At 40.9% G+C, this 26,333-nt stretch overlaps 1 protein-coding gene across 2 annotated transcripts in view; it reads left to right on the plus strand.

The window, feature by feature from the left end:
• Positions 1-3,403: 3,403 nt before the first annotated feature.
• DYNC1I1 (dynein cytoplasmic 1 intermediate chain 1) overlaps positions 3,404-26,333 on the plus strand; it is a 344,233-nt gene continuing 321,303 nt past the window's right edge. The window contains exon 1 of one of the 2 annotated variants that reach the window (XM_054692369.1): positions 3,404-3,506. The gene's annotated coding sequence lies outside the window, so the exon portion shown is untranslated. Of the gene's footprint in view, positions 3,507-24,587; positions 24,730-26,333 lie in introns of those variants that run through there. The other variant, XM_054692368.1, reaches the window with a different exon arrangement.

The raw sequence follows: 26,333 nt of genomic DNA on the forward strand, positions 1-26,333 counted from the left end.
TTACCTGTCCTGCTGGCCTTGCAGGAACAGCCCTGCCCAGTGGCTCAGGGGGTGGCAGCCCCTTCTTGGCCCCAGTCATGGCAGGCACCATGCCTTGGGCTTTCTTGGCCCCCTGTACTCCCCCTGGGCCCCAACAGTAGCAGCAGCAACAAAGGAAGTATTGGCAGCAGCAGTGGCTACAGCAACAGCAGCAGTAGCAACAGTGGCAGCGTCTAGCAGGGGGCAGCCCCCCCTGGACTCTGCTCAAAGCAGTGGCCCCAGCCTATCAGTGGGTTGCCCCCTCCAAGGAGTCCTGATAGCTTTTATATGATTTATAGACAAAGTTGGCACAGGACCAAGTTTAAGCTGCGTGTGTGAACTATACATCAAGGTTACCTATTTACTGCTCTCAGCACATGCAGACTACATCTCAAGGTTACATGTTATCTACTAGGCCACCTGTGCTGGAAGGTCATAGTGAAAAACAGTCTGTGAAATTCTGAGAAAACTGTTTTTTAATGTGCCCTACACCAAGTGTTACTTAGCTTTTTCTGGTTGTTAGCCTAATCTCAATGTTTTCTATGTTCTAGTGCAGATTGTCCTGTAGGAGGGGAATCTAGAATGGAGATTGCAGAGGCCCTTAGACATGAAATTTAAATGACTTTGTCCTTGGTAATTCTTCAGTATCTGAAGACTACAGGAATTATTAAAGGAAAACCTATAATCTAGGAGAAAATGTACATGAATTTACAGAACAGGGTAAACAATGGGGAATATGTTTTAGAAAACTCATCTTTGGATGATTGATTTAAGTGATCATGTTTTAAAATCTTAAAGACAGAAAATTCATATCTTGGAAGCCTTAGGTGGAGTAAATCATCGTGGTATGCATCCACCCTGGAGAAATTAGCATTTTGCAGGTATTGTAAATTGCACTAAGGTTTACCCAATAAGTTGTACTTTAAATTCAGAATACTATAAAGAAAATAATCTGCAGTTTTGCATCAGAGGCCTCTCCATAAAAGGGGGCGGTATCGTGTCACCCTTCCCCCCCCCCCCATTTACATGTAGCCTCCTTGGACTAGCTCCTGGGAACTAGGGGCAGGAGCCGAGCAGCCAGGGGAGGCTCTGTAACCCCCAAGGTAGGTGGGCTCAAAGAGACACACACGGAGAAGAGCTCGCTTGCTCCTCGGCATTGGATTTGCACCAGGGACTGGGAGGACTTGTTGGAGACACATGGAGGAGAGACATGTAGAGACACTTGAAAGCAACACAAGGGTGCGAGACACTTGGGGAGGCTGACAATGGCAACCTTTATGTTCATTTGTACTTTGATTTTGCTCTTTTTGAAAATGGCAATTACCAGCGAGTACTTGGTTCCCCCAGACTGCAGAAGGGATGGGGAGCTAGTGGCCGTGTTGAAAGCAGGAGAAAAGATAGTGGAGTATGCACAGCAAAAGTTTATTTGGGGCAAGGCAAAGCAAAATCTTTATTTGAAGTGAAAGCAGCAAAGCAGCACAGCTCCTGTTGCCAGGAGGGACTCGAATGAATTGGCATCGGTGGGATTCAGGAGGCTGTTTTTATCTGTTTGGGTTTTGTATTAGTCATTGTTCTCTCTTTTGCAGGAGTTGGTTTGTTAGGGGGAAGTTTCACATTTTTGTTTCTTTGCAGATACTGTCCATTGGCCTTGGCCTGTTGCTGCCTGGACATGGGTGCCACCATCTCCCCTCCGCCCTGCTTCCCTATCTCCCTACAGCTGTCTCCTGACCTTGGTCATTTCTTGCCTGGCCTCTTTCTCCTGCCTGGCCTCTTTCTCTCCCTTCCTGTAGTTCCCCACCAGCAGTGCCTTAGACTTGTGGCAAGCTCTTGTGCCTCAGTAGCCCTGCTTTCAGCCAGCTGTCTTTGGGCATTTACATTTGAGGAGATGTGTTAACTTTGGGTGTTTGATTGGGTAATTCCTCTCTCTCTCTCTCTCTCTCTCTCTCTCCCCCTCCCCTCCCCCACTCTAATCCCATTAAAGTTTGTTTTTACTAAGTATGCTTTGTCTTTGTGCACAAGTATGTTTGAACCTCTTTAGAGTGTGCAAGGGGTACTCCTTGGTTGCTCACTAACAGATTTTTATGTGTTGATTGTCAGGTGCACATGAATACAAAGGATAATGACAGGAGAGGTATCACGTCAGAATTTTTTCAGTCTTAAGAGGAGTCAAGGTATTTCCAAGGCCCAGAAACCCTTCAACAGCAGAAAGGGACATGAAATATTTGAAAGTCCTGATGTTCTCAGAAAAAGGCTGGAGGAGCGTGAGTACATAAACTACTGAAGGAGACAGGGTTAGGGCTGACCTTGGAAAAGGTGGCACTGCTGCTGCTTTGTGACCTATGTGTAACACATTGTTGCTCAACAGGGGATGAGCCCTGAGCCAAGAAACACTTCTATCTAATTTAGAGTATGGAGGGAATCTGCATCCATCAAAGAGGCTTGAAGAAGCCTGGGAGTAGCTATGCTGAACAATTGTGTTGTATATTATATATTTTTGACCCTAATAGTACATCATATAAATGCCTACTTGAAGGTTTGAAGTGATCTAACAGGACTACTTGCAAGTAAAGAAATCTTGAGAACGAGCTAGGTTAACTCAGTAATAATTGACAATTAGGTTGACAATTAGTTCTCATAAATTAAATTAAAATTCTTAGAGTGAGGGAGAATATGTTGATTAAATTTTAAGATGTATATGAACTGCAACTTCTCTATTTGTAGATTTATATCAGAACACTGCTAAAAAAGAAAAGCATAAACTGGCAGCACTGGATAGCAGCTCTAAAAACTCTGCTCTTTGCTTTTATGATTGGTCAGGGATGAGAAACAAAAATATAGAAGCTTCATTATATTACCAGGTTCAAATCTCTGATACTGTCTCTATTGAGGGAGTACTTGCCATTTGGGATGGAAAAGACTTGCATCCTGAAGACCATGCTATCTTTCAGCAGTCATGAATTAAGTAACCTAAAACTTTCACAGTCATCCCAAATAGAGTAGAAGTCTGGCAAACAGCCCAGTGGAAAGATTCAATGTGACAGAAAGTCATCCTTTAATAGGGAAGGCCAGAACCTTCCTCTGGAACTGGCAGAAACTAACGAACCTTAATGTGGATTTCTAGAAAGCAGTATAATGCCTCATAAGTGGGCTGTGGAAAGCCTAGGACATTTTCAGCAGTATCACTTAGAATGCTAAGGAAATGAATGATGATTGTATTTCTGAACACTGGCTAAACTAAACAGAAGAGGAACTCATTATACAACTATTTTGTAGCACACAGATTTGATAAGAAAGTAAAAGATCTTGACTCAAAAAGTGGGCAGTATTCCAAGGGATGTGGAAAGCAGGCAGTGTATCTACAGTTGTGCTGCAAGGTCAGTCTGTTAGGATCCCAATGAGCGCCTGGCCATGGACTCACTCCCCCGCTGTGAATTATCTCTAACTTTCTCTACGTCTTTGAAGTTCTTCCTTCATACTCAAAATCCCAGGTAAGGAAGGAAATCTCTGGTATTCTTTACTTTTTGTAATGCAATAAAGATCGTCTCTTTGAAAGAGTCGTGTATTGTAAGGTTTTTTAAAAAAAATTCAAATGGGATTTATTTGTGGGGCAGTCAAACATCACTGACAAATATTTATTCTCTTCCATCTTCATTGGTTGCTAAATATTCCTTATGCATTCTTTATCCCACAGTGCACTTTTTGGGAAAAGTTTGTGAAGTCTTGGAATTCCTAATTTTTTTAAAGATTTATTTATTTATTTATTTATTTATTTATACAAGAACTTGGGTACAGGCCAGATGCGCAGGAGGGTGAGAGGATTCGCCAGAGGCAGAGCAGGGAACAGAACAGGCAGACTGACAAAATACACTGTTTAGGGGAGCAGCGGGCGAGACAGGAGAGGTCTGCTGTGCCATGTGGGACCCTCGCCAGCCGGCCAGGATGGAACCGGTGCTGCAGAGGCTGCAGACAACTTCACAGTGCTGCCCTCAACCACCTGTGCTACCAGAGAAGGCCCATTCTCAATCTCTTTTTTATTAATGTAATATTGATTTTTAACATTATACAAGTCTCAGGTTAATGGCATTATGATTTGATATCTGTATGCACCACATCACGATCATCACCTGAAGTCTGATTTCTGTCCAGCACCATACACTTGAGTCCCTTTTTCATTTCACCCCCAACACTCTTCCTTTCTGGTGACCACCAGAAAGGAGTTGGTTTTTGGGCCTCCCTGGTGGAGCAGGGGTTAAAGTCTCAGCACTATCAAGGTATAGCCACTATAGCATGAGTTTGATACCCGGCCAGGAAATTAACCCACATGGCGGCACAGCAGACCTCTCCTGTCTCACCCACTTCTCCCGTCAGCAGCATATTTCAGTAGCTCTGCCTGTTCTGCTCCCTGCTCTGTCTCTGGTGAGTCTACTTTCCCCCACCCCCACCCTGCACCTATGTCCTGTACCCCAGTTATTGTATGCATAAATAAATTAAAAATAAATTTTAAAAAATTGGTTTGGTTTGCTCATTTACTTTGTTTATTTATATCCCATATATGAGTGATATCACACTGTATTTTTTTTCCCATCTGACTTGCTCAACCTGCAATGTTTGAGCAAAATTTCATCTTTTTTAAAATAGTTGAGTAATATTTAATTGTGTGTACATACCTCCTCTTTATTCATTCACTTGTGAATGAGCATTTATATTGTTTCCTATTTTAACCAGTATAAATAGTGTTGCCATGAACATAGGGGGGGAGCATATATCTTTCTGATTTAGTGTTTTCATATTCTGTGTATAAATGACCAGAAACAGAATAACTGGTATTTCTATTCTGGTATTTCTATTCATAAGATTTGGGAATCAGGTCTCCCTGGTGGCACAAAGGGTTAAGACGCAACCTATGAAGCTGTCCACAGCCACTGCAGCACAAGTTCGATCCCTGGCCAGGGAGCTACCGACATGCTGCAGCAGACCTCTCCTAACTCACCCACTGCTCCTCTCAGCAGTGTATTTCAGTCAATCCGCCTGTTCTGCTCCCCACTCTGTCTCTGGTGAATCCTCTCACCACCACCACCACCCCCACACCTCTGGTCTGTAACCCAGCTCTTGTATGCATAAATAAATAAATCTCTAAAAAAAAAAAGATTTGGGAATCTCCACACTGTTTTCCATAGAGGCAGAGCCAATTTACATTCCCTTTTCTCCCTATCATCACCAGCATTTGTTGCTTCTTATCTTTTGGATAATAAGATAATAACTGTTCCCACAGGTATGAGTGATATCTCGTTTTGATTGCATTTCTCTAATAATAAGAGATGATGACCATCTTTTCATTTGCCTATTGGCCATCCGTATGTCTTATTTGGAGAAGTGTTTATTTGGATTCTCCACCCATATTTAACCTGGCTGGGGTTTTTTTGTTGAATTTTATGACATCTTCACATAATTTGGATAATAACCCATTTTGGATATACGGTTTACAATTACCTTTTCTGTTCAGTAGAATGTTTTTTCATTTTGATGATGATTTCTTTTCCTATGCAGAAGTTGTTTAGTTTAATAGAGACCCATTTGTTTATTTTTGCTTTTGTTTCCCTTGGTATTGATGTCAGGTCCTCAAAGACAGCTCCAAGGCAAATGTTGAAGAATGTATTGCCTGTGAACTTTATTGTATCAGGTCATACATCCAATCTTTAACCCAATTTAAATTAACTTTTTGTGTATAATATGAGATAGTGATCTAGTTTCATTCTTTTGCATGTGATTATCTAGTTTTCCATCATTTATAGAAGCCCTATTTATTGAGAGATTTTTTTTGCTCTGTTGTATACTCTTGGCTTCTTTGTCATATATTAACTAGCCATATATATGTGGGTTTATTTCTGGGCTCTCACTGCTGGTCCATTGATCTTTGTGTTTCTTTTTATTCTAATACAATGCTATTTTGATTACTGTGGCTTTGTAGTGTAGTTTAAAGTCAGGGAGCACGATACCACCACTTTTGTTATTTATTTCAGGATTAATTTGACTGTTCAGGGTCTTTTGTGGTTGCCAAAATTTTAGTATTTTTAAATTTTATTTCTTTGAGGAATGTCATTGAAGTTTTGACAGGTATTGCATTGCATTGAATTTGTGTATTATTTAGGTAAGATGGATAATTGAACAATGCTAATTCCTTCAACCCACAGAATGGAATATTTCTCCATTTCTTTGTGTTTTCTTAACTTTGTCAATAGTATTTTATGGTTAGTTTTCAGTGTAGAAGAATTTTACTTCCTTGTTTTAATTTATTCCTAGATAACTTATTCTTTATAATGTGATTGTAAACTAATTGTTTTCATCATTTATCTTTGTTTGCATATATACATGCAAAAGTTTTTATATATTGATTTTTTAACCTGCAACTTCTACTGTATTTATCATTTTTTAAAAGATTTATTTATTTATGCATATAAGAACTGGGGTACAGGCCAGAAGTGCAGGGGATGAGAGGATTCACCAGAGATTAAGTGGGGAACAGAACATGCAGATTGACTGAAATACACTGCTGAGGGGAGCAGTGGGTGAGATAGGAGAGGTCTGCTGCGCCATGTGGGTTATCTCCCTGGCCGGGGATCAAACTCATGCTCTAGTGGGAGTAGATAGTTTCATAGTGCTGAGATTTCACCCCTTGTGCCACCAGGGAGGCCCTGTATTTATCATTTTCAATAGTTGTTTAGTAGACTCTTTTGGGTTTTCTAATTATAAAATCATGTCATCTGCAAATAGTGATAGTTTTGCTTCTTTTCTAATTTGCATTTCTTTTACGTGCTTTTCTTGTCTAATTGTTCTAGGTAGGACTTCCAATACTATGCTGAACATCCTTGTTTTGTTCCTGATCTTAAAGGAAAAGCTGTCAGTTTTTCACTGAATATGATGTTGCTTGTGGATTGCCATATATGACCTTTATAGTCATAAAGGTTGAGGTTTTATAGTCATATGTTGAGGTTTTATAGTCAGATGTTGAGATTCTATTTCCAATCTGTTGAGAGTTTTTATCACAAATGGTTGTTAAATATTGTCAAATACTTTTCAGCATATATTGATAAGATCATGTAATTTGTTTTTGATGAATTACATGGATTGATTTGCATATGTTGAACCATGCTTGCCTCCCTGGAATGGATCCCATTTGGTCAGGGTATGAGACACTCTTAATATGTTACTGGATTCTATTTCCCAAGATTTTGTTGAGGATTTTTGCACATATGTTTATCAGGTATTGGTCTATAGTTTTCTTTTTGTGTGCTATTCTCATCAGGCTTTGGGATCAGGAAAATGTTTGCTCTATAAAATATGCTTGGGAATATACCCTCTTTTCAATATTTTTAAAGAGTTTGAGAAAGATAGGTATTAGATCTCTGCAAGTTTGTTTAGAATTCACTAGTAAAGCCATCTTTTCCTGGATTTTTGTTTTTAGGGTGACTTTTGACTGCTATTTTGACTTCTGTGCTTGTGATTTTTCAAGCTATCTATTTTGTCCTGATTCAGTCTTAAAAGGTTTTATGATTCTAAAAATGTGTCCATTTCTTCCAAGTTGTCCAATTTGTTTTGCATATAGATGTTCATAGTATTTTCTTTTATTCCTTTGCATTTTTGAGGTATTATTTCTGCTTCTTTTTATAAGGATTTTCTCTCTTTTATTCTTTGTAAGCCAAGCAACGGGTTTGTTGATTTTGTTTAGCCATCAAAGAAATAACTCTTGATTTCATTGATCTTTTGTACCATCTTTTTGGTTTCTATTTCATTTATTTCTGCTATAATCTTTATTATTTTCCTTCCTTCTACTGTCATTTGGCTTTGTCCTCCTTTTTCTATTTCCTTCAGATGTAAGGTTAGATTATCTGAGACTTCTTGTTTATTGATGTGGACCTGTATTGGATGAGCTCCCTTCTTAATATAGATTTTAACACATCCCATAGAATCTGATAGCTCATCTCTTCATTTTCATTGGTCTCCAGATAATATTTTATTTCTCTTTTGATTTCTTCATTGACATGAGTTATTCAAAAGCATGTTGTTTAGTCTCGACATGTTTGGTTTTTTTTTTTTTCCAGTTTTCTTTTTGTGATTGATTCTGGCTTCATGTCATTGTGAGGGTTCTACCAGAGACTACATTTTCCAGTTTCTTTTAGCAAGGCATGGTTAGGTGATCGAGTTCTTCCTAGTGAAGCGTATATAGAAACAACATCTGCTGCTTCAGCATCTTGGCCACAAGACAGTGAGTTTATGTGTTTCTTTCCCATTTCCTGCTTCAAGTGAGAACCAGGCTTCTGCCATGCAGGTAAAGACCTGGTTCTGACAAAACAGAGTGGAAGGAACCTGAGTCTCTGAGTGAGTAACTTGAACAGAGCTATCTCTTCCCAACAGCCTGGACCATTCACCTCAGGTATATCATGTAAGAGTATTTTTCTTCCATTGTTTCTAAGCCACAGTATTTTGAAATGTTTGGTTATACTGCCTCAACCTCTGACCAGCTCATGAAGCAAATTTTAGTAAAACAGTAGAGTGATTTGGCAGGTAGGAATTTTACTGTTCTCTGATTTTTCATTTAGTAAATCAATAACCTAATGATTAACTTTATTTTTTCAAAGGCATTATAATTTTTTTATAGTTCAAAACCGAATGCAGTTGCTTAGCACCTCTGTTAACCACGACATCAGTTCTTATAAATCACAGAGCACCTAATTATATAACCCTCAGCTGGAAGTGATAAACAGACATGTAGTGTCTGCCTTCAGTGAGGAAGTGAGCTGACCACAGTCTGAAAAATTTCCTAAAAAATATGTATTACAAGTGTCATTCTCTTCTTACCCACCCCCACCAGTTGCATGCATTTGCAGACACACACACATATACCCCATCATAGGAAGGAAAGGCCCCTAATTTAGGGATCTTAGAAGGAAAGGTCAAAACATTGTATAGAATAAAGGTCAAAGTTCACACTAAGTGAAAAGAATGAAAATTGAAAAAATAAATGTGGACCAAAGTTAAAGGAAGCCATATTTTTTTAAGGACACCATATTCTAAGAGATAATTTTTAATGGGCTTAGTTTCTACTGACAATAGAAAATCAACAAATTCTCCATTGTTTTTGTAATGGCTAATCGGTTATAACCACTCTCATGCAATTTGCTGCTAGAATTGATGTTTTTCTTCCTTACTATCCACTGCTACAAAAGACTCAGTAAAAATTGTAAGGTTGACCACGTTTAGGATTCAGTGAATTCGCCATGATTTTGAACATCACCAATGGAAGGAATAACACCCTTCAGCATTGGTGTTTAATTAAAGCCTTAAAGAGCCAGTGTGTTGCTAAGGCTGGAGTTAGAGAGGATGAGGATGGGGGTGGAGGGTTTGGCAGCTGTACAAGGCACAGAAAAGTGGTAGTGGCATTGCAGAAACCACACCCCTGAACATGGCTGCCTCAGAGACAGGAGCAGGTGGCATGGAGGAAGCTGCAGCAATGAGTGCAGGGGAGGCCTCTGATGATGTGATTGTATTATTATATCCTGCTCATTTTACCCTTCGTTTTTATTGTCTTGGCTTTAATGTGCTGGTTTATACCATCAACTCCCCAACTTCTACAGTCATGATTATCAGGACGGGGGTGTGTGCGAGTGTGTGTATGTGTGGCTAGGTTAGCTTTCCTAAACTCTCCGTCTGACATAAATGCTGATGTTTTTTTTCCTTTCTTTAATTTGGTATCTCGTGAAATAATTGTTTTTCCACCGCCTTTTTGTGTGGCTTTTTTCTTTTAACACTAACAGCTGAACAGCTGCTACTATTTTTGTCTCACTCCCCATTCTCCAGCATCAGAAGCCGAGAATTAAGCCAATACAAAAATCAAATATCCCTGGTGAACTGAAAATCTATATGAACATAATTCTAAATAATAAATAGTTCACAAGATTTAATAATAGTGCTTGCTATGTATGTGACATTTTTCTAATGCTTCCTATGTGCTAACTCATTTAATTTTCAGGGCAAGCTGGTTAGGTAGGACCTGTTAATATTCTCACATGACAAATGAAGAATCTGAGGCATAGGGAAGTTAAGTATCTTGCCCAGGGTCAAATAAATATTATTTGAGTAGACATTCAGGACTAAATTTTAATTCAGAGAAGTCCATATGCACAATCTTGTTATAGCAGATCTAACTCGAAAATTCCAAAGTAAAATACATGGTGGGTTTGAGTAAGTGCAGCACTTGGGTTCCTGCATCAAGCACCCCATTTAGGGTCCTGGCTTTGCTCTTTACAAAAGAGCTTGAGGGAGTTACTTATCTCTCAGAGCCTGAGCTTTGCTATAGCACATAGTAGGAAGCTGCATAAGGATGCAATGCATATAACTAGTATGTAGTAAGCATAAGAAAAATATTTGTTAAATGTCAGTTTTTATAGTAAATCAGCACCAATTGGCTAGTGTAGCAAACTGACATACTGAAGCAGGAAGTTGCTAAGTCTGTTGCTTGGAGTCTGCTGCTTGCTGGAGTGGAAAGTTCCTGCAGTGTGAGGCTTGCCCACAGCATAGCTATGGCTACCTTGATCCCCTTCCCAAACAAAAGAAAGTCTATGATGGATGGGGTGACAAGTTCCTGCTTACAAACTGTGTAAAACCTTACCAGTCCTGCAATTCGGGGCTCAGACTTCTTGAGCACAAACCCGCTGAGCCCTCCGGTGTGACAATTAAACCTCTCTCTCCACGTCTCTGAGTGCCTTCTGATTTCTCTGGGAAATTGCTGTAACAATACTCCAAGCCTGATGGCCTTTTTGTTCTTTTGAAACTTTCATTTATCCAACACTTGAGGTATATAACCTGTGGATGGATCATATCCATAAAGTATAAAGAACATTGATAGTGCTTTGATAATGATGTTATAACCAATAACCTTGCTCTTTTCTGCCACCCTGACACGCTCATTTATGGAATGCCCAAAGGTTAAAGAATAGTTGACAATTTATGAATGACGGTTACAATTTTGATTTCCCTAATGTTTTCCTGTCTTAAATAATGCTCATTCATAAATTATGCCTAATAAAATGTTTGTAGAACAAATGACTCAAAACAGATTCTGAGTTTAGGCACTGACAAACTGACTGATTTCACACAGAAATGAGTAACAAAGCAATTGAAATTGCTGTGAAATACTAAGGACCACTGAGGCTGTATATCTAATAAATTCAAGAATGGGGCACTATTGAAATTTGGGTGTCTCAACTCTAAGTTATTCCTTTAGGCATGGATGAAATTACTGGGATTCCTTTGGAAATGCTTCCCAAAGGAGAACAGGACATTTTAAAAGTGTTAATAAGTCAATTAGTATTGGTCAAGATTCAAGATTGTTAGAAATGGGGGGTTGAGGGCAGCGCTGTGAAAATGTCTGCAGCCTCTGCGGTGTGAGTTTGATCCCCGGGCCAGGAGCCACCCACATGGTGCAGCAGACCTTTCCTGACTCACCCACTATTCCCCTCAGCAATGTACTTCAGTCTATCTGCCTGTTCTATTCCCTGCTCTGTCTCTGGTGAATCCTCTCACCTCCCACACATCTGGCCTGTACCCCAGTTCTTGTAATCATAAATAAATAAATCTTTTAAAAAAAGATTGTTTGAAATAATATTATACATTTTAATATTAGTAATTAATATTAATGTTATAAATAAAGTAGAGGAGTATTTTATTTGATACTATATTTAACCTGAGAGTTGGTTTCACTGTTTCTGTTTTTGCTTTTGTTTTCTTAATTTCTGTTTCTTTGGAAATTTTTCCAAATTTGAAACTTTGGATCTCTCTCCCAACCCTCTGCAATCCACCATAGAAATAAGCACTCATGAAATATATTTATTTTTATGTTTGACTTTGTTGAACAAAACTGGAATTTTTTTAATTTGTTAACCTGAAATATTTCAAAAGGGTTTTTAATCAAAATACATACATTTATTTGTGTTTGTGGTTTCTTTTACTACATAGAAAATGTTTCCAGACTCTCAGTGGTGGTTAATCATCCTATTAAATGTGATTTTGTATGATCTTATTCATATTTGACAAGTTAGAATGTTGAGAAACGGAACAGTTCAACAGTTTATCTCCATCAACCGGAGGGGAAAAGTTTGACTTAATGACCATGTAAAATAAAAAATGTCAAAGTAATGAAAGAAACACAATAGTTTTAAGCAGCTTATGGTATTTTATCTTTTATTACTTTTAGTTCAGATGGTAAGAAAACCTTAATACAGAAAAGCATATTAAAAAGACACTGTTGGGGGCCTCCCCAGTGGCGCAGTGGTTGAGCGGTTGAGCGCTGGGCTGCGAAGCTGCCCTCAACTTAGCTTCTGCAGCACTGGCTCCATCCCCGGCTGCTCCCTGGCCCCTGGAGGAGGGTCCCACATGGCGAGCAGACCTCACCTGCCACCCGCTGCTCCCCTCAGCAGTGTACTTTGGTCCTTCTGCCTGCTCTGCTCCCCGCTCTGGCTCTGGTGAATTCTCTCACCCTCCCGCACTTCTGACTGTACCCAGTGCTTGTATAAATAAATAAATAAATCTTAAAAAAAAAAAAAAAAAAAGACACTGTTGGGCCTCACTGGTGGTGCGTGGTTAAAGTCTCATCACTATCAAGCTATCTCCAGCCACTAAGGCAGGATTTTAATCCCTGGCCAGGGAGATAGCCCACATGGCACAGAACACCTCTCCTGTCTTGCCCGCTTCTCCCCTCAGCAATGTATTTCAGTCAGTCTGCCTGTTCTGCTCCCCACTCTGTCTCTGGTGAATCCTCTCACCCCCTGCACCTCTGGCCTACACCCCAGTTCTTGTATGCATAAATAAAATGAAAATAAATCTTTAATAAATAATAAAATGTATGTTACAACCACCACCAAGAGATAAGATTAATGTTTGTTTCTTCCAAAGGAAGGAATTTTTGTTTTTAAGTGATTTTATGCTGTTATTGGAATAGTCCTGAAATAACTGGCTTGTTGGAACACCATCATAGAGCAATTAGGAAAAAAAAAGAAATACTCAAAGGAAAAAGAATACATGATTTAATCACCCCAAATAGAAACCATTAATATTTTCATGACTTTTTTCTATGCACATCCACATAATTATAACAATATCTAACATTATTTTTGTGTTTGTGCCACTCATTATATTAAGGTCTTTATAAGCATTATCTCATTTAATCCTTATTATGTGCTCATGATATGCACTGTTGTGCCCATTTTACAGGTGAAGACAGTGACAATTATAGGGATTAGTGGTTTGCACAGACTTGCACAGCTAGTAAAGCTTAGGGACTAGTTTTAATGTAGGATATGCCTGGACTCACAAGCCTGTGTTCTGACCTCAATGTAATATTTCTGATCTATACATTCCTTTAATACTGGAAATTGGTGATATTTTATAGTTTTATAATTCCTCTTAAAAATAACTTTACAATGAAGCACAGAAGGAAGAGAAGTGAGGAGAATGTAATATATAAAATTTGTATTCTAAATATTTAGATTTTACTTCTTAAATAGTCAAACAGTATTAGAATTTAGTACATGAGAAACATAAAATAATGAAGCACCATAAAGAAAAGTGCTCAGTTTCATATGATCCAGCAATTCCACTCCTAGGTATTTACCCAAAGGACACAGAAACATTAATTCCAAAGAGCACCTGCACCCCTATGTTTATAGCAGCACTATTTACAATAGCTAAGCTTTGGAAACAACCCCAATGCCCAAAAATAGATGACTGGATCAAGAAGATGTGGTACATATATACCATGGAATATTACTCAGCATTCAAAAAAGATAAACACATGCAATTTGCAGCAACATGGATGGAGCTGGAAGGGATCATGCTCAGTGAAATAAGCCAGAAAGAAAAAGAAAAATATCGGATGGTCTCACTCATAGCAGGAATCTAGAAAACCCAAATAAGGGACCAGGAAAACGAATAACTATAAGAAAGAAAAAAATCAAAATCAACAAACAACTATGAACCAGAGACACACTATTGGGGGGGGGCGGCGGGGAAAGGAGAGATTTGGGTCAAAATAAGGGGGTTGCAATTGTATGGGGAATATAAAAATAAAATTAAAAAATAAAAATAAAAATAAATGCTTTAAAGAAACAAAAAAAGAAAAAGAAAAAGTGCTGAGGCTTGGCGATTAAAGGCACACATACAATACCAATGTCTATATGTATGTACCTCATTATTGACAAATAAATGTGATGACTTTTTAAAAGTATTAGAGAGCTGCAGCAGATAGAGATATTAGGATCAATCTTTCCAAGGAGGACTTACAACAACCGTAAGATACGTTTCTAGGAAATAATCTAGAGAATTTACCAAAAGTGTGATTTTCTTTTGGCCAGGTAGATTTATAAGATTCCTAGAAATACTAGATTTTGAATAATAAGTAATGAGGCAGGACACGAAGGAGGATGTAGGCACTGATTGCACAGCTGATGAAAGTAAACGTTTATATTTAGACAAGGATGGAAAATGAATTTAAAGAAACATAAATAATTTATGTTTAATAATCTTAGATTTCTCCCCACAAATTAAGTGCTTAAAATGATTTTTCAGAGGTCCAAAGATTTTTATTTTTGCTATATAAATATTTACATGGTTGCATTTTATTATTGATTTTTGACTACGCACCATCCTTGAAAGAAAGATTAATGGAAGGAAATGTAAAGAGATAAGAGAGATGAAGACACAAGAAGGCAAACATGGAGAGAGTATAACTATCAGTGGTTATAATACAATTATATGATCAATATAGATAATTAGAGGCTAATTGGAGGGAATTTATGAGTTACCCTAAAAGCATTTAGAAATTTTACACAGAGTTGTTCTCAAGCTGCTGCGCCACCCGGGAGGCCATTTAGAAATTTCTAAAGCCATAACACAGACATCTCTGAATTCCTTCTTCTAAAACTAAAGGCAGATTTTACACGTGTGTGTTTTTTTGAATTGACCTATTGCAGATTCTATGTACTTAATATATTAAAACATAGGGCCTCCTCGGTGGCGCAGCAGTTGCGCTCTGGGTTACAAGGAAGCTGCCCGCAGCCTCTGCAGCGTCGGTTCGATCCCCGGCTGCTCCCCGGCCACCGGAGGAGGGTCCCACATGGTGCGCAGACCTCTCCTGCCACCCGCCCGCTGCTCCCCTCAGCAGTGTACTTCGGTCCTTCTGCCTGCTCTGCTCCCCGCTCTGGCTCTGGTGAATTCTCTCACCCTCCCGCGCTTCTGACTGTACCCAGTGCTTGTATAAATAAATAAAGAAATATATATATATATATATATATATATATATATATATATATAAACATAGGCAACTCCCTTTAATGAAAGTGTCTAGCAGACAAAAGCAAGAGTTGCTTTAGATGTTGCAATCATTGATTTCCCTGTAAGTCACTCTTGGATTGCTAGTAAACCATCAAATACTAATAATATGCCTATTTCTGGACATCTATTATTGTTTTGATTTGGCACAGACAGATCAACTTCAGCGATATAATACAAAAATAACTAAAATATATCCCATTTGAAATATATCCCACACAATACTTTATATGCCATTAAGCAGTGATTTAAATTAATTTTCTCACAGTTTTTATCCTGAACTTTATATAAAACTCATGACATCCTAACTAGACAATATTTTCTAGCATTTTTGTTAGTAGCTTTGGACATGTTACATTTTCAACAACTGAGTAAGATGGTTCACTCTTCTTGTTTGTGGTTTTAGACTTTTGTACTACTGAAGTAAATTTTCGGTCTTTTTTTTGTTTTTCAACTTTTGTAAGATAGAGCATACTAAAGAATAACATCCAGAGGAAACTCTCAGGCAGATGTGATGGGATCTGATGTATAAAAGTTTTGTGGTTACACAATGGAATACTATTCAACTATAGAAAAGAAAAGAAATCCTGCCATTTGCAACAACATGGAAAGGACATACAAAATATTATGTTAGTGCAACCAGTCACATGGAGAAACACTACATGATTTTTGCCCATGTAGTACATAAACAAATTAGTGAACTAAATAAAACAAAAATAAACTTTTAGGCTGTAAGAACAGATTAGTGGCTATCAAAAGGAAAGGGCAAGAGGGAAGGATCAATCAGGTGAAAGGGGTTAATTGGGTTAATTGTATGGTGAATAGAATTAGGTTTTTTTGTTTGTTTGTTTTTTTGCATAGAAGAACTGAGGCATAGGCCAGAGGTCGGGGTGGGGGTGTGTGTGAGAGGATTCACCAGAGACAGAGTGGGGAACAGAACACGCAGATCTACTGAAATGCACTGCTGAGGGGAGCATCAGGAGAGACAGGGGAGGTCTGCTGCACTATATATGGTTAGCTTCCTGGCCAAGGGTCAAACTCAGGCTGTAGAGGTGATAGCGCCGAGACTTAACCCTGAGGCCATCAGGGAGGCTCCTAGAATTGGACTTTTAATGGGCAACCTAAGTTATTATATACAGATGTTTATGATGGTGGACACTTGAATCTTATATAATGTTATAATGCACTTTTAACAAAACTTTATAATAAAATAAAAAAGAGTTTTGTTGGAACCTGTGTAGTGGGGTTTTAGGAAAGTAAGTCCAACAAGGGAGCTAGCGGTGAAGCCATGATTATCAGGAACCAGCACTGAAGAATACTAAGAGCAGAGAGAAAGAAGAATAGCAGAGTTGACTGCTGTTAGTGACTCCAAGGTCTGATTAGTTCCTGAGTCTGGTGATATCACAGATTCAACCCTGAACTGAGAGAGTACAAAGCTCTACCTTTTGGCCTTTCCACACAGACTGGGTTCATGATAGGGAGCTATAGCTAACAGTTATTAAATGTTTCTAATTATATGCTAGGAGTTTTGTCAAGGGCTTCACAGGAATTTCTCTGAAATATCACAGGAGACAAGTATCATTATTGCATTCTTTTAACTTCTAGGAAACTTGTGTCTCAGAGGAGTCCAGTAACATGTATAAATATACAAAACCAGTTAGTGGTAGACTTAAGTTCACACTCAGATTGTCTGATTCCAGAGTAGGTGAATTTAGCCACATCACTGTTCTCTAGAAGCCTCTGAAGCAGACTCTTAGTGACCAGTGAGTTTGTCTGACATGTCTCATAGGAGCCATTTAACCCCTTCCTGGAGTCCTTCTCCCAGACTTTAGAGCACTAACTAGGTTAACAGGTGGAACAAATGCATTTGCAGTGAGCAGTTTACAATTTGTGGGTTGTTCTTAATGTTTCTTTTATTAAAAATCATTGACAATTTTTTGCTTTTTTATTTTAACATCTGCTACTTTCTGTCTATAAGTTAGCCTTGATCTTGAATGATGGTACCTAGCATTTCAGAGTTGGCCTGCTTTCTTGCAGGAGTAAGGGTTTGTTGTTGGACTTGAGAAATGTTATTTCATATGAAAGACTTCCTCTCTTCTTCATTCCAATGTCCCCATACACTGCATGAAAATGTCCTTTCTAGAGGGGGAAATTTAGTACTTCAAAAATCTAACACAGGTGGCACAAGGGGTTAAGACGGAACCTATGAAGCTATTTGCAGCCTCTGCAGCACGAGTTAGATCCCTTGCCAGGGAGCCACCCACATGGTGCAGCAGACCTCTCCTGTCTCACCTGCTGCTCCCCTCAGCAGTGTATTTTAATCAATCTGCTTTTCTGCTCCCCATTCTGTCTCTGGTGATCCACTCACCCCCCCCCACACACACACACATACCTCTGGCCTGTACCCCAGTTCTTGTGTGCATAAATAAATCCTGAAAAATAATCTAACATAGAAGTTCATGGGTAATATTTATAATAAACAAGGATTTATCACAAAACTAAATTATCAGCATTGTAATTTATATCAGCAAAATGTGATTTGATTTTACTTCTCAGATTGTTAGTATTAACTCACAATACTAGCCCATGACCTCCTTCTTGACATGTGAAAGGTGTGCAATCGTAAACAACGAATTTTGCCACCACCATATCATAATGCCTTTGCGATCTCTCAATTTCTCCATTTTAAAATCAAATAAAATGAAAAATACATGCTTTGGATATGATGACATCCACATTTTAAAAAAGGAATCTAGGGTTAAGCCTTTATGCCATTCACAAATATTTAAATTTATTTTTTTCTATTTATTTATTTATTTATTTATTTATTTTTATTTTTTTTTTTTAAAAAATTTATTTATTTATTTATTTTTATTTATTTATTTTATTTTATTCTGGGTACAGTCAGAAGCGCAGGAGAGTGAGAGAATTCACCAGAGCCAGAGTGGAGAGCAGAACAGACAGAGTGACAAAGTACACTGCTGAGGGGAGCAGCGGGCGGCAGGAGAGGTCTGCGCGCCATGTGGGACCCTCGCCGGTGGCCGGGGATCGAACCGGCGCTGCAGAGGCCGCGGGCAGCTTCGCAGCCCAGCGCTCAACCGCTGCGCCACCAGGGGAGGCCCTTATTTATTTATTTTTAAATAATAAATTTTATTTTTATATTCCCCATACAATTGCAGCCCCCCCATTCTGACCCCAATCCCTCTCCTCCCATCCCCCACCCCCTAAAAAGTGTCTCTGTTTCAGAGTTTTTTGTTGATTTTGATTTTCACTTTCTTATAGTTATTCATTTTCCTGGTCCGTTATTTAAGTTTTCTAGATTCCTGCTATGAGTGAGACCATCCGGTATTTTTCTTTTTCTTTCTGGCTTATTTCGCTGAGCATGATCCCTTCCAGCGCCATCCATGTTGCTGCAAATTGCATGTGTTTATCTTTTTTGAATGCTGAGTAATATTCCATGGTCAAAAAATGGGCAGAAGAGCTAAAAAGAAACTTCTCTGAAGAGGAAATGCAAAGGGCCAACAGGCATATGAAAAAATGTTCAACATCACTTGTAATCAGGGAAATGCAAATCAAAACTACCATGAGATACCATCTTACACCAGTGAGAATGGCACATATTAAAAAAACTAGCAACAACAAATGTTGGCGAGGGTTTGGGGAAAAAGGATCTCTCCTGCACTGTTGGTGGGAGTGCAAACTGTCCAACCACTATGGAGAGCTGTGTGGAGATTTCTGGACCTACTAAACATAGAGCTTCCATATGATCCAGCAATTCCACTCCTAGGTATTTACCCAAAGTACACAGAAACATCAATTCCAAATATTTAAATTTAATAGACATAAATATGGGCTTCCCTGGTGGTGCAGCGGTATGAGCGCTGGGTTGCGAAGCTGCCCGCGGCCTCTGCGGCGCCGGTTCGATCCCCGGCTGCTCCCCGGCCACCGGAGGAGAATCCCACATGGTGCGCAGACCTCTCCTGCCGCCCGCTGCTCCCCTCTGCAGTGTATTTCGTCAGTCTGCCTGTTCTGCTCTCCGCTCTGTCTCTGGTGAATTCTCTTACCCTCCCGTGCTTCTGACTGTACCCAGTGCTTGTATAAATAAATAAATAAATAAATCTTTAAAAAATATATACATAAATTTAAAATGCAGAACTACTAGGAAAAAATAGAAGGTGATTATGGGTTTGGTGATACTTTTTAGACAGAACACCAAACCATGCTCCATGATAGAAAAATTGACTTCTCCTGAGCAAAGGATACTGTTAAAAGATTGAGAAGATAAGCCACAGACTGGCAGGAAATATTTACAAAGCACATAAAAAAACCAAAAACCAAAAACAAACCAAAACAAAACAAAAAACAAGACCCTAAAATATACTGAGAACACTTACAGCTCAAAGAAAAGAAAAACAACCCAATATAAAAATGGACCAAAGAGCTGAACAGATACCTTGCCAGAGAAGATACACATATGGCAAGTAAGCATATGAAAAGATGCTCCACGATATATGTCATGAGAGAATTGCAAATTAAAACAGCAATGAAGGGGCCTCCCTGATGGTGCAAGGCGTTAAGCCTCAGCACTATGAAGCTATCACCAGACACTGCAGCACCAGTTCCAGCCCCAGCCAGGGAGCTACCCACATGGCACAGCAGACCTCTCCTGTCTCACCTGCTGCTCCACTCAGCAGTGTATTTCAGTCAGTCTGCCTGTCCTGTTCCCCACTCTGTCTCTGGTGAATCCCCTCACCACCCCTGTACCTCTGGCCTACATCCCACTCTTGTATGCATAAATAAATCTTTAAAGAAAAAAAACAGCAACAAAATACCACTACACATCCATTAGAATGGCTAAAATCCCAAACACCGAAAATCCCAAATACTGGTGAGAATGTGGAGTAACAGGAACTCTCATTCATTGGTGGGAATATAATATAGCACAGCTCCTTTCAAAGACAATTTGGAAGTTTCTTATAAAGGTGAACATAAAGCTTACCATATGACTGAGTAATTGCACTTCTAGCTATCTACCCAAATGAGTTGAAAACTGAAGTCCACACAAAAACCTGTGCATGAGAATCCTCCCTGGTGGCATAGGGGTTAATCTCAGTGTAGCGTTCTCCTGCTGTCACTACTGTGGCATATGGTGCAGCAGACCTCTCCTGTCCTGCCCGCTGCTCCCTTTACCAGTGTATTTCAGTGGATCCACCTCTTCTGCTCCCCACTCTGTCTCTGCTGAATCCTCTCACCCCACCCCCCGCACCCCTGGCCTATGCCTCAGTTCTTCTATACATACATACATACATACATACATACATACATACATAAATAAATTCAAAAAAACACCTGTGCATGAATTTTTATAAGCAGCTTTATTCATAACGACCCTAAACTAGAAGCATCCAAAATCCCTTTTAATATATTAATGGATAAACAAACTGCTACATTCAAACAATGGAAAATCATTCAGGGCAAAGAAGAAATGAGCTAAGAAGCATAAAAACACATGGAAGAATCTTAAGTACACATCACTAGGAGAAAGAAAATGGTCTGAAAAATGATACTGTTTAACCACAAGTATATGATATTCTGCAAAAGACAAACACATAGTGACAGTCAAAAGATCAGTGATTGTTCGGGTGCTGGGTATATAGGGAGAGTTATTTTTTTAAAGATATATTTTGGGGCCTCCCTGGTGATAAAGGGGTTAAGCATCAGCACTATGAAGCAATCTGTAGCTGCTAGAGCATTAAGTTCAATCCCTGGTCAGGGAGGTGACCCACATGGTGCAGCAGACCTCTCCTGTCTTGCCTGCTGCTCTCCTCAGCAGTATATTTCAGTAGATCTGCCTGTTCTGCTCCCCACTCTATATCTAGTGAATCCTCTCACCCCCTACACCCCAGCTCTTGCATGCATGCATGCATGAATAAATAAATAAATCTAAAAAAAGCAGAAGAAGCAGATCTACTGATAAATACACTGCTGAGGGGAGCAGCGGGCAAGACAGGAGAGGTCTGCTGCTGCGCCATGTGGCCAGGGGATTGAACTAGTGCTTCATAGTGCTGAGAGTTAACCCTTGCACCACCAGGGAGGCTGGGAAGGGAGAGTTATTCATATGGATCACAGAACATTTGTGGGGCAGAGATGTTGCTCTGGGCAACATGATGCATGATGTCATGCATTTGTCAAAACCCATAGAACTGCACAAAACCGATTGAAGCTTTATGTAAACTACAGAGCTTAGTTAATATTGAGATGTCAATATTGGTTCATCAACTGTAGTAGACATGCCACACAAATGCAAGATATGAATAACAGGGAAAACTGCTAGGGGTGGGAAGAGAGAGATATATGAGAACTCTGTACTCTGTGCAATTTCACTGTAAACCTAGAATGCTCTAAAAACATAAGATCTGTCAGTAAACAAAAGGTCTATGACTCTCCCCACCTGCTCCCTGACCTCATTCTCAAACATATCATTATCCATTGAAATTTGTGTCTAGCTAGATACACACAGAGAACCTCTTCAACAAGGCCTTCCAGATCATAAGGATTCCCAGTCAGAATATATTTCCCCTCTTCTATGTCTCATGGCAAATGTCTTTGATTATTCTACTTTTCTTGGGCAGCGTATTATTAAAGCCAGATGTTTTTTCATTAGATTTTGGGTATATGGGAGATGGAGAACATTCATTTCTTACTCTTTTCTACTCCCATACCCAATATCCATACTATGCCTGCAATTTTGATAATGAAAATAATTATTACTACCTTTTATTAATGGCTTAATTTGGGCCTGCTAAATTATTTAGATGAATAACAACATGACAAATGCAGGCCTTCTTAATCCTGGCTGGAATTTATATACAGAGCTTTGAACTGGTTGGAATTTTTAGCTATTGTTCCAATTTCCTGCCTATAGATACCCCCAGATGTCTTTGCCAAGTGTCATTTCCTGCTCTAAGGTCTGTAATGTGGGGCCTCCCCGGTGGCGCAGCAGTTGCGTGCTGGGTTGCGAAGCTGCCCGCAGCCTCTGCAGCGCTGGTTCGATCCCCAGCTGCTCCCCCAGCTGCTCCCCGGCCACCGGAGGAGGGTCCCACATGGCGCGCAGACCTCTCCTGCCGCCTGCCGCTCCCCTCAGCAGTGTACTTCGGTCCCTCTGCCTGCTCTGCCGCCCGCTCTGGCTCTGGTAAATTCTCTCACCCTCCTGCGCTTCTGACTGTACCCAGTGCTTGCATAAATAAATAAATCTTTAAAAAAATAAAAAAAGAAGAAGAAGAAGAACAAGGATTCTGTGTCTTCTACAAAACCAAACAAAAAAATTAAAAAAAAAAAAGTCTGTAATGTGGTACTCCACATTCTGCTTCTCAGCCTCCCCTCAAGCCCTCGTTTGCTCCCCCATGAATCTGTTATATTTCCCCAAGCTGGCCCACTTGCCATTTGCTGAGCATTCTTGTGCTTTCTCTTCTGTTTGTTCATGCCTAAAAATGTTCTTTTTATTTCTACTATTAAATACCCTCTCTCTCCATTTTCTTTTTTTTTTAAGATTTATTTATTTATGCATACAAGAACTGGGGTACAGGCCAGAGGTGCGGGGGTGAGAAGATTCACCAGAGACAGAGTGGGGAACAGAACAGGCAGACTGACTGAAATACACTGCTGAGGGGAGCAGCGGGAGAGTCAGGAGAGGTCTGCTGCACCATATGGATATCTCCCTGGAGGGGGATCGAACTTGTGCTGCAGAGGCTGCTGATAGCTTCATAGGTTGTGCCTTAACCCCTTGCACCACTAGGGAGGCCCCTCTCTCCATTTTCAATATTATCCCTATTCATAATTCTAGTTTCTCCCTATTAACCCCCAACCCCAATCAGATGGGCTCTTATTAATGAGTTTTCTTAACATGTTCTGCTTTGACTATTTCCTCATTTTTTGTCTTTAATTATATGTTGTCTACACCCCTCCTTCCACCTTCAATTGGATTTTAACCTCTTTGATTGAAGAAAATTTATTCCCCTCAGTTTTGAACAATTGGGAGCTCCTAGCACAAAACTTTGCAGGTAGGAACACACAACAAGGCCCATTTGGGAAAGACCCTAATAGCAGGTGGTGAGGTCTGAGCTGTGTGTGGGTGGGAATTCAGATCTCACATTGCTCAGTAGCTAGGGAAGTCAGGCAAAGCTGTGAGACTAAGATTCCTTTTCTGAGGGTATGACATTGTATTTGCTACATAGTATAATTGAAAAAAAAATTAAGAAAAATGTATGTGGAGCTTGTCATACTAAGTATCCATTGCATGCAGTGGCTAGTACTTCTTACATCTAAGTTTTCCCCTAGAATGTCTTGAATTCCTTCCAACATTTCACCACTCTCTTCTAGCCATACTTAGTCACAATAGACCTGCCAGAAAGTTAAAATTAGGACAAGAATGGCCATCTTATAGATGGGTATGATATTGTGTTATACTCAGATCTGTATTTATTTTGAAGTTACTGTAGTACTTGTTGATGAACAAATTCATAAATATTTATGGAAACTGTTGGAGGTATTGGGAACACAGGAATGAGTAAGATACAGTCCTCACCCTCTACTAACTTTCTCATTGGTGTGTAAAATGACCCCATAGATATTCAAGGAACATATTGAAAAGCTTATGTACAAATTGGTGCCAAAACTGGGATGGTTAGAATCCCAATTTAATGCCCATTTCTGGGGCTTAAAATGTAGCGGTTACGGCCAACTTTGGGGGAGTCCAAGAATGTTTAACCAGATTTTTAAAAGCCAAGACTCTAAGAAGCAATGTTATAGGGAATAGATGAGAACGATAAATCATCAGATATAGCAAATGAATCTGCGCGTTCTGTTCCTATTCAAAGGACCTTAAAGTAAAGGTCAACGTTGGCACGTTCACATAAGCTCCCCAAACGCTGAAGCTTTGCTATCTGCAGCAACTTAGGTGTGCGCCCTACCGGCGGCGAAGGGATAGCCGAATTGCCCCAGGGCCCCAGCTGTCCACCGGCCTCCCGGCGCGCGCCACCCCCTCTTTGCGAGCCGGTGCGCTGGAGCGCCGGAGCCCAGGGCCCTCCCGCGGGAGGGGCGCGGGGCGTGGAGGGCGTGGGCCGGGGGCGGGGCGAGTCCCGCAGACTGGGTGCTCCGGGGGAGCTGTCAGTGTCAGGCTCGGGGAGCGGGAGGAAGCGATCGCTCCCGCAGGAGCGCGAGCCGAGGGCCGGCGCAGCGTGAGACAGCACATCCTGCCGGCGCCCGGCCCGCTACCCCCGGGAGCCCCGCGCGCTCTGGCAGACGAGCTCCGCGGTCGCCCAGCGCATCCAGGTAAACAGGAGGGGGTGTCGCGCTCTCGGGGCTGCCGCCTCCGCGCCCCTGCACCACCCTCGGCGCCCGGGTGCCGTCCGAGCCGGGGGCTCCGTAGCAGTGCGGCCGCTGCAGCCGCAGCCGCGCGGGTGCTGCGCCCCCTTCCCCAGGTTCTCGCGTGCTCCGCTGCGCCCTAAGGCAGCCAGAGCCCCACAGCGGCAGCCCCCTGCTGCAGCTGGGCGGGCAGAACCCAGAGGCGAGGGCAGCGGAGGAAGGGTCGCAGCGTCAGCACCTGGTCGCCCACCTCGCGGGCTGGGAGGGGCGTTCTCAGCGCGCCCCGCCCGGGGCTTCCAGGGAGCAGTAGGCGAGCGGCAGTGAAATCCGCACCCCTCTGGGTCACCAGCTGACGGCCCCTGGGGGAGGGTGAACTGCAGAATGAGGGGGAAGGATGCTGTTTGATTACGTTTTCCGGCTGTCTGCAAAGCTCTTAGATGCGGTTGCTCTCCTCCAAGTCGGTGAGAGCGAATGCACTTCCAGCAGGGTATTAATTAAACGCTCAGGAAAGAAGATGCCAGCTTCTCTCTCTGCTGCTGCAAAAAAGTGTTGTTGGGGATGTGTTTCATAAACACCTTCCCGGCCGCGTGGTTCTGCTCCCCCCACTCCCACTCCGGAATTGCTCTGGCCTGTAAATCTGTGCGTCGTCATCATCAGGACAGTGATCCCCGCAGCAGTGTGAAGGACTCTCGTGACCTGTGCCTTGGCTGGTGAGGTCACACCGCAACCCAGGCTCAGGGCAGGAAATTACTTCACAAGTCAGAGACTCAGCCAAATGCAGAAGGTGGAATCTATTCCTTTTGCTGGCCTCTCCCACATGTAGGTGAGGGGCAGGAACTGCTAGCCAGCCATTTTCTTGCCTGGAATGCCTTTCTGATGGGCATGTAGACTTGGTGTAGTTCAAGGTTGGGAAACATTGCTTTGAAATCTTCCAGAAGAGCAGAAATTGTAGCTAACATTATGGCATAGTTAACTGCAGGAGATACCCTATAGGTAATGTTAGTGCAAATATGGGTGACTATGGATATATTTTCACTGTGCAAAGTATCAAGAAAAGATGTTGATCAGTGTTAGTAGATTTGAAATGGGTACTCTCACCAAAAGTTGCATTCTGAGGGAATTAGTGGGACTGTAATATTTCCTCCGATGACCTAAAATGCCAAGTTTTCTTCGAAAGGGTTGGTGTGGAAAAAAGGGCCCAAACTCTGTTCTTCTGACTATTTCTCAATAAAATAAAATCAGCCACTCCTACTATCAAGTCACCAAACAGTCTCTATATAGGAACCAACTTTCCAGTATTTCTCGAGGCCTGAGGTTCTAGTGATCGAAGAGTTTTTTTTCTCAAAATCTTCCTGTGCCATCATGGAGATGTTTGGACGATATGGAGGAGGCCCAGTGCAGGCTTTTCCCGCCTGTTTAGCTCTGGGCCCAGTGTTTAGCCCAGAGTATCTCCTACATGTCTCTTCTTCTTTTCTTTTCTTTTATCACAAGAGGTGCAGCATCCCTCTGCTGTCCAGTGCCCTGTTGGACAAGGGATGGCTCCGTCCTTCCCCATATCCAGCCTTGCCCTC

This window comes from Talpa occidentalis, unplaced genomic scaffold, assembly GCF_014898055.3.
Source record: "Talpa occidentalis isolate TD23 unplaced genomic scaffold, MPIMG_talOcc4v2.1, whole genome shotgun sequence".
Taxonomy (NCBI): domain Eukaryota; kingdom Metazoa; phylum Chordata; class Mammalia; order Eulipotyphla; family Talpidae; genus Talpa; species Talpa occidentalis.